At 40.7% G+C, this 7564-nt stretch overlaps 1 long non-coding RNA gene across 3 annotated transcripts; it reads left to right on the forward strand.

Annotated features, from left to right (window-relative positions):
• Positions 1-2101: 2101 nt before the first annotated feature.
• On the forward strand, positions 2102-5732 carry LOC129619417 (uncharacterized). Of its 3 annotated transcripts, none has more exons than XR_008697873.1 (4): positions 2102-2688; positions 3795-3894; positions 4534-4635; positions 5237-5732. It is a non-coding gene; the product is annotated as an uncharacterized LOC129619417 (long non-coding RNA). The 3 variants fall into 3 exon arrangements; XR_008697872.1 differs by having other exon boundaries at positions 2107-2688; positions 4534-4639; XR_008697871.1 differs by lacking the exon at positions 5237-5732 and having other exon boundaries at positions 2114-2688; positions 4534-4766.
• The last annotated feature ends 1832 nt before the right edge of the window (positions 5733-7564 follow it).

A 7564-nucleotide genomic window follows, 5' to 3' on the forward strand; every position in this document is an offset into this window, starting at 1 on the left:
CTATGAAACCTTCCAGAATAAGTGAATTTTTCTTTCTCCCCATCTTTCTCCCCCTCCTCTTCCTCCTCCTTCTACTTCTTCTCCCTACTTCTTTTCTTTGAATCCTCAAGTGTTTTGAGATTTCAGGCTGTTCTCAGCTTCCTATGGAAAATTTCAGTGGATAAGAGGAGACAAAAACTCACGACAGTGAACCTAGACATGAAATATTAAACGGAAGGATTTTTTTTTAAGATTCTTAAAAAAAAAAAAAAAACAAGCCAGAATGGCCACAAACAGTACCTTTAAGGCAGAATTTATAATCATTTACTTCTTAATGGTTCCTCCCCCATGCCATCCATTTTCAAACAAAGCTGAGTTTATAGCCATCATCTGAGATTACATTCCCGTGCAGTCGCAGTATTTCTTCTCTAATGATTTATTTTAAAGGGCCTCACCATGATAGCTCTCCAACTTTGTTCCTTCCTGTATATCACTGTTCAGGGTCAAATGCTGGAAAAGGGCTGGTCTCTGAGGCCTAACATATTTCACCAGTGGAGACTCTGGCTTTTCACTTCTCTTTCTCTCCTCATCACTTTCGGCTTAAAGAAGAACAGATGTGGAAACGTTTAGAAAAAGACTAATTGAATTTCACATAACACAATTTCGCATTGTTTGAGGAAGTACCTAAATCAACAGCACATTTTCCAAAGTCCCAGCCTCGCCTAATTAGAACACCAAACGTGTGACTAATTGGCCACACTTCCACCAAAGGCTCGGCGGCAGATGCGCTGCGGTTCGCTTCCCTCGCTCCCGCGGAGGCCAGCGGTTTGGCTGCGAGGAGCGGAGGTTCTACGTGAGCCCGGAGAGCAGGACGAGGAAACTCCCGGGGATGGCCGGAGAGCGAGTCCTTGCGGAGCAGGAGAATTTGGATCCTGGACGCGGCGGCAGCACCCGGAGAATTACCAGGAGATTATCAGTACATAAATTAAGAGATACTGGAGGCTCTGAAATTAGGACCCTGAATTAGCCTGCTCTTTATCATGTCGGCTTCGTGGTTTTAGAACTTGACATCTAATTAAAATATAATTTGATATGGTCAGCGAAAGGCTCCAGCTCACCCAGCCCTTTACCAGAGGGAAGAGCTGCTTTTTGCATGCAACAGGAGGTTTTCTTTCTTCCTCGTTGTATTTCCTAATGGTGTGCTGGGGAGTGCGTGGGAAAGAAAAGGACATAATTAGAGCGAAGGCAGGAGGATGATTCCCGGCTGGATTTTATTACAAAACTCTGAGCCTGTTGCTCGAGGGCTCCTGTCTCCCCCACTTTCTCCTCGTAGGCATAAAACCCACGGAACTAGAAGTGATTTTAAAAGTCATTTAGTGCAACTTTCACATTTTATAGATGAGGATTCTGAGGCCAACAGAGGTGAAGTAATTTGCCTACGGCCACACGTCTCTTTGGTGGCCGAATTAGGACTAGAAATCAAACAGAACATCCACCTCTATTACCATTTATACTTCCTCACTGGTGCTCCAGCTGATGTTGAAGAAACACTAGCACAGGGGTTCACAGTTACCTGCTGGTTGTAGAGTTTGTTCAATCCTGATTATTTAAACAGCAAAATAATCCACTTGATTGTAAATTTGCTAGAGAAATACAGCATTCTAATTTGCCAGCGTAGATCCTGGCTTGAGGGTAATTGACTATGTAAAAATCTGAACATTTGCATTAATTCAATCTTGTCATTTTCCAAATGATGAGAAATGAGAGTGAATATAGTTTTCTTTAGCAGGAATGCTTTTCTGAAAGAAGAGGCTGTTTCTCTAGATTCAAGTTAAACAGAAATGCTATTCATATTGATTTTGTGTCTGTCAAATCTGTGTCTTACACTTATTAAAGATAGAAAACATTCTGGCTTTAAAGTGTAAAATATATTTAGAAAACTCAGTGTTCCACTGAGGTTCACTCATCACCAATGTGTTTTATGTTGGGGAAATGTTTGAGCTTTTCTTTTACTACTCAGATTGTGATTTTTATACTTCTTTCTTTGTGATTGCTTGATGAAAGGCCAGGGGATAAAAATTAATGTAGCATCTTCACAAGAAAATTATGATTATTCAGAAAGACATGAATATGTCTTTGATCATCTACTACTTAGAATAATCTTTGCTCCTGTGTTTCTCCATGAAAACAGACGATTAGAGTTGATTATACTTATTTAGAAACTATCTCCAACTTTCACATGCCAATGAAAACAAAGCCATAGAACTCCTTTTTCTTAAGTTTTAATCAAATATTTAGAAAACTGGAAATGAAACTAATAGAAGAAATTAAGATCAGATGTGAGCAAAACACTTCATGCATTAACAATCTTGAAAGTTCCTTATTGATAAATGGCTTAGTTCAGATAGAAAAATACTTATTTTTTTTTCCTTGATGATGATGTGTGTAATGAAGAGTGATCATGACACTGATGGACCATGGAGGGATTGACCAGAAATCAAATCAAGCGAGGATGTAATGGCTTTATAATAATACAATGGGATTGTCTGTGGAATCGTTTTATCAACTATGTGATATGGCCAAATAAATGAAGAAGTGACTCTGTCATTTACAAGGAATCAGCCTTGGGAAAGTTGCTTCAACTCCATTTGCTTCAGACTGCAAGCACAAATGAACAAATGGACTGTGGCATGATGGTGTGTCAGCATGGTGAGTTCTGGCCATTTCTCTTCATCTTCCTGTGTTCACCACAGCCAAATGGACTGTTGGGTGGTCAGGATTTGTCATGAAGATAGACAGCCACTGGGAAACAGAGCCGATGGGTCTTCCGGGCTGTGATCCAGTGCTTTGCTTCTTGAAAAGGAGTGTTCCGTGTCACCATCGGTAACATGGTGGCTATAAATTTTCTTTCTTTCCTTCTTTATTTATTAACTATCTCATTGAGATAAACTGAAAGGGAAGTATTTTGACCTCTTCAGAAGAAAGACCATTTAAATGCATGAGGGATTTCCCCATCAAGAAGAAGTGATCAGTGACTATCTTAAACACTGATGAAGTAGGTTGATTTTAAAATCATTTGTAGGCAATGAAGAAGCTATCTTTACCTTTTACAAACAACCCAGAATTACATTTTAAAGAAATAAGGGAAACCCTCCAAATTAATCACTGTGAAGTATCCTCTTCAAATGTCATATAAACCTATTACATTTGGAATGAATTATCTGGTTTGTATAATGAGTTAAAGTGGCACTAATGGACCAAACACAGAGATATAAAAAAACACTATTCTAGAGAGAATAATCCCATAGAGCAGCAAGTGGTCAGAAAAAAATTAAGGGAGGGGCTTCACTGGTGGCTCATTGGTGAAGAGTCTGCCTGCCACTGCAAGAGACGTGGGTTCAATCCCTGGTCCAGGAGGATCCCACATGCCACAGGAGCAGCTGAGCCAATGAGCCACAACTATTGAGCCTGTGCTCCAGAGCTCAGGAGATGCAACTACTGAGCCCAGGTGCCACAGCTACGGAAGCCCACATGCCACAGAGCCTTTTCTCTGCAACAAGAGGAGCCACTACAATGAGGCCATAAACCACAGCCAGAGAGTAGCTCCCGCTTGCTGCAGCTAGAGAAAAGTCAATTCAACAATGAAGATCCAGCACAGCCAAATAAATAAAATGAATACTTTTTTTAAATAGAGGGAAAATCTAGATCTTCTACCTATAAGATACAGAACACCCCAGACTTCTTTTTCTTCAAGACTGTTTTCTCTCCCCACTTTCCTTACCCCTATCTATTCAACTTTGTGTCTCTTCTTGTAGGGTGAAGGAATGCACCTCTCTTTGCTTGGATTATGAAGAGCCATCTCCAAGATATGCATGAATAGAAACATACATTTCTCCTTGTTTTGCTTCTCTTCAGGTACATCAAAAATGTATGTCTTCTGAGCATTTTATATCAAAGGAAAGTATTTTTAATTAAAGCTTGGGTCTCCTCTGAACTATGAAGACTAGACCAGACCAAGGACTGCCACATCATTTTTCTCCTCATTATCACCTCGTTAAGATCCCAGAACATGCCTCAGAGGCAGGGGGTTGCTTAACAAGGTGATAATGAGGAGAAAATGTCTCCAGCCTATTTGGGGCACAGCCCATGCCAGGTCTGATGATGGCAGAGCAGGTTGGATTGGGGCAGAACACACATTAGGTACTCAAGTGTTGTTCTCTGAATGGGTTGGGCTCTTTTAAGGTATATCGTGTTTTCTTCTCATTACCATTGGTAAGTCAGTGGAGAAAAAAATGAAAACTTTGAGGGAAGGGACTGTAAGCTGCTTGCTAATATTCATTCATCCATTTATCCTTACTAATATGAACTCTGATTCATAGCTAGGCATTGCCATCCAGCTAAAAGACTATATTCCTTAGTTTTTCGTGACTCTACAAGTACCATGTAACTATATTTTAGCCCATGATATTTAATTGGAAATATTTTTATAACCTCCCAGAAGTGTCTTACAACAGAGTGACTTGTCTTCTTTTTTTTGCCTTTTCCCTCCTTTAGGCTGGCTAGAAAGTAGATGTGATCATCTGAGCTCAGGCAGCCATCTTGGACCATGAGGTGGTAAAACATAAGAACAGAAGGAACCTGGGCCTTGATGACCCTGTGGGTATGAGGCAGCTTCCCTTTTGATATACCAGAGAGAAACCAACTTTTATCTTGTTTAAGTCAGAAGTTTTTTTGGTGGTGGTCTTGATGTAAGCTGAATCAAATATTACTATGCATGTTTAAAAAGATTAGCTTTGTGGTTTTTAAAATTAATTTATTTTAATTGGAGGCTAATTACTTTACAATATTGTGGTGGTTTTTGCCATACATCGACATGAATCAGCCATGGGTACACATGTCTCCCCCCATCCTGAACCCCCTCTCCTACTCCCTCCCCACCCCATCCCTCTGAGTTGTGATGCTATATTTAATCCAAAGTACATGTGCTTCCTGTTTTTTCTGTTTGTCTTTTCTTTCCATTTTATTTTACAGTTTTTTTTAAAGTTGAAGTGTAGTTAATTTACAATGATGTATTAGTTTCTGGTGCACAGCAAACTTATTCAGATATATATATATATATATAGATGGATGTATATATACCTGAATTTTCCCCTGATATACATATATGTACTCTGAATATAGAAATAATATATATATATTCTTTTACATCTTTTCCATTGTAGTTTATTACAACATATTGAATGTTGTTTATCCTTAGCTCTTAATTGTCACTCAAGCCAGAACATCTGTCATCAGTGATGTGTGGAGCCAGCTCACCCCAGCTCACAGAAGCCACTTTTTACAAATTCAAAACTTTGCAAACCAGTTGTTAAAATACACCCATCAGTAAAATTTAAACTATAAAAATTATAATGTAATTAATTATGTTAATGCCAAGGGTAAGAAATATTTGAAAATTACCATTTCCTAATAGTTTTACTGTTTTCTGTGCCCTCACATTTATATTATACCTCTCTGTGAGAAGTACTGTGTAGGTGTTATATGCACCTCTTACTAACTCCCTGTTTAGCAATGTGACATAGGTAACTTCAAATCAGTTACAGTGGGAATATTTTCACCATGGAAATTGCCAAATACAAGTGAGGGCTTGATGGGGATTTTTGTTGTTGTTGTTGTTGGCTGTCTAGTCTTAAAAAAGTGATGGAGAAAAGTGTTAATAATGCAAGTTAAACTTAAAAGTATGTTGTATCTAGTACTGAAGTTGAGAGAAGTTTCAATTTAATGAATATTACTTGTATGGGGGTGGAAAATAGTTTAATAGTAAGCCACCTATTAGGCTTGGTGAAAGTAATTCTATTGGTTGAAGATGCAGCAGATTGGGATACGACTTCATTTGTCAAACTATGGGTGGATTGCAACTATAGGTGGGTTCAGCAATAATTAATAAGGGTTATAATTATAAGGTCGGGGCAGTGGCCGAGAGTACCAGACTGCGACGGCGCAGGAACAGCCGAGAGGAGCTACCCCGCGTCCAAAGTCAGCGGGGGTGGCTGAGAGGAGATATCCAGCGTCCGAGGTCAGGGGCAGCGGCCGGGAGGAGATACCCCATGCCCGAGGCCAAGGGTGATGGCCGGGAGGACCAACCCCACACCAGAGGCCAGGGGCGGTGGCCGGGAGGACCAACCCAATGTCCAAGGAGCCTTGGCTGTGCAGGCGCAAGAGGGCCTAGAGGAGCTATCCCACGTTGAAGGTCAGGAAGGGCGGCGATGAGGAGATACCTCTCGTCCAAGGTAAGGAGCAATGGCTGCGCTTTGCTGGAGCAGCCGTGAAAAGATACCCCACGCCCAAGGTAAGAGAAACCCAAGTAAGACGGTAGGTGTTGCAAGAGGGCATCAGATGGCAAACACACTGAAACCATACTCACAGAAAACTAGTCAATCTAATCACACTAGGACCACAGCCTTGTCTAACTCAATGAAACTAAGCCATGCCCATGGGGCAACCCAAGACGGGATGGTCATGGTGGAGAGATCTGACAGAATGTGGTCCACTGGAGAAGGGAATGGCAAACCACTTCAGTATTCTTGCCTTGAGAACCCCATGAACAGTATGAAAAGGCAAAATGATAGGATACTGAAAGATAAACTCCCCAGGTCAGTAGGTACCCAATATGCTACTGGAGATCAGTGGAGAAATAACTCCAGAAAGAATGAAGGGATGGAGCCAAAGCAAAAACAATACCCAGGTGTGGATGTGATTGGTGATAGAAGCAAGGTCCGATGCTGTAAAGAGCAATATTGCATAGGAACCTGGAACGTCAGGTCCATGAATCAAGGCAAATTGAAAGTGGTCAAACAAGAGATGGCAAGAGTGAATGTCAACATTCTAGGAATAAGTGAACTAAAATGGACTGGAATGGGTGAATTTAACTCAGATGATCATTATATCTACTACTGTGGGCAGGAATCCCTCAGAAGAAATGGAGTGGCCATCATGGTCAACAAAAGAGTCCGAAATGCAGTACTTGGATGCAATCCCAAAAACGACAGAATGATCTCTGTTCGTTTCCAAGGCAAACCATTCAATATCACAGTAATCCAAGTCTATGCCCCAACCAGTAACGCTGAAGAAGCTGGAAGACCTACAAGACCTTTTAGAACTAACACCCAAAAAAGATGTCCTTCTCATTATAGGGGACTGGAATGCAAAAGTAGGAAGTCAAGAAGCACCTGGAGTAACAGGCAAATTTGGCCTTGGAATACGGAATGAAGCAGGGCAAAGACTAATAGAGTTTTGCCAAGAAAATGCACTGGTCATAACAAACACCCTCTTCCAACAACACAAGAGAAGACTATACATGGACATCACCAGATGGTCAACACCGATATCAGATTGATTATATTCTTTGCAGCCAAAGATGGAGAAGCTCTATACAGTCAGCAAAAACAAGACCGGGAGCTGACTGTGGCTCAGAACAGGAACTCCTTATTGCCAAATTCAGACTTAAATTGAAGAAAGTAGGGAAAACCACTAGACCATTCAGGTATGACCTAAATCAAATCCCTTATGATTATACAGTGGAAGT

The sequence above is a fragment of the Bubalus kerabau genome, chromosome 9 (assembly GCF_029407905.1).
Source record: "Bubalus kerabau isolate K-KA32 ecotype Philippines breed swamp buffalo chromosome 9, PCC_UOA_SB_1v2, whole genome shotgun sequence".
NCBI classification, from domain to species: domain Eukaryota; kingdom Metazoa; phylum Chordata; class Mammalia; order Artiodactyla; family Bovidae; genus Bubalus; species Bubalus kerabau.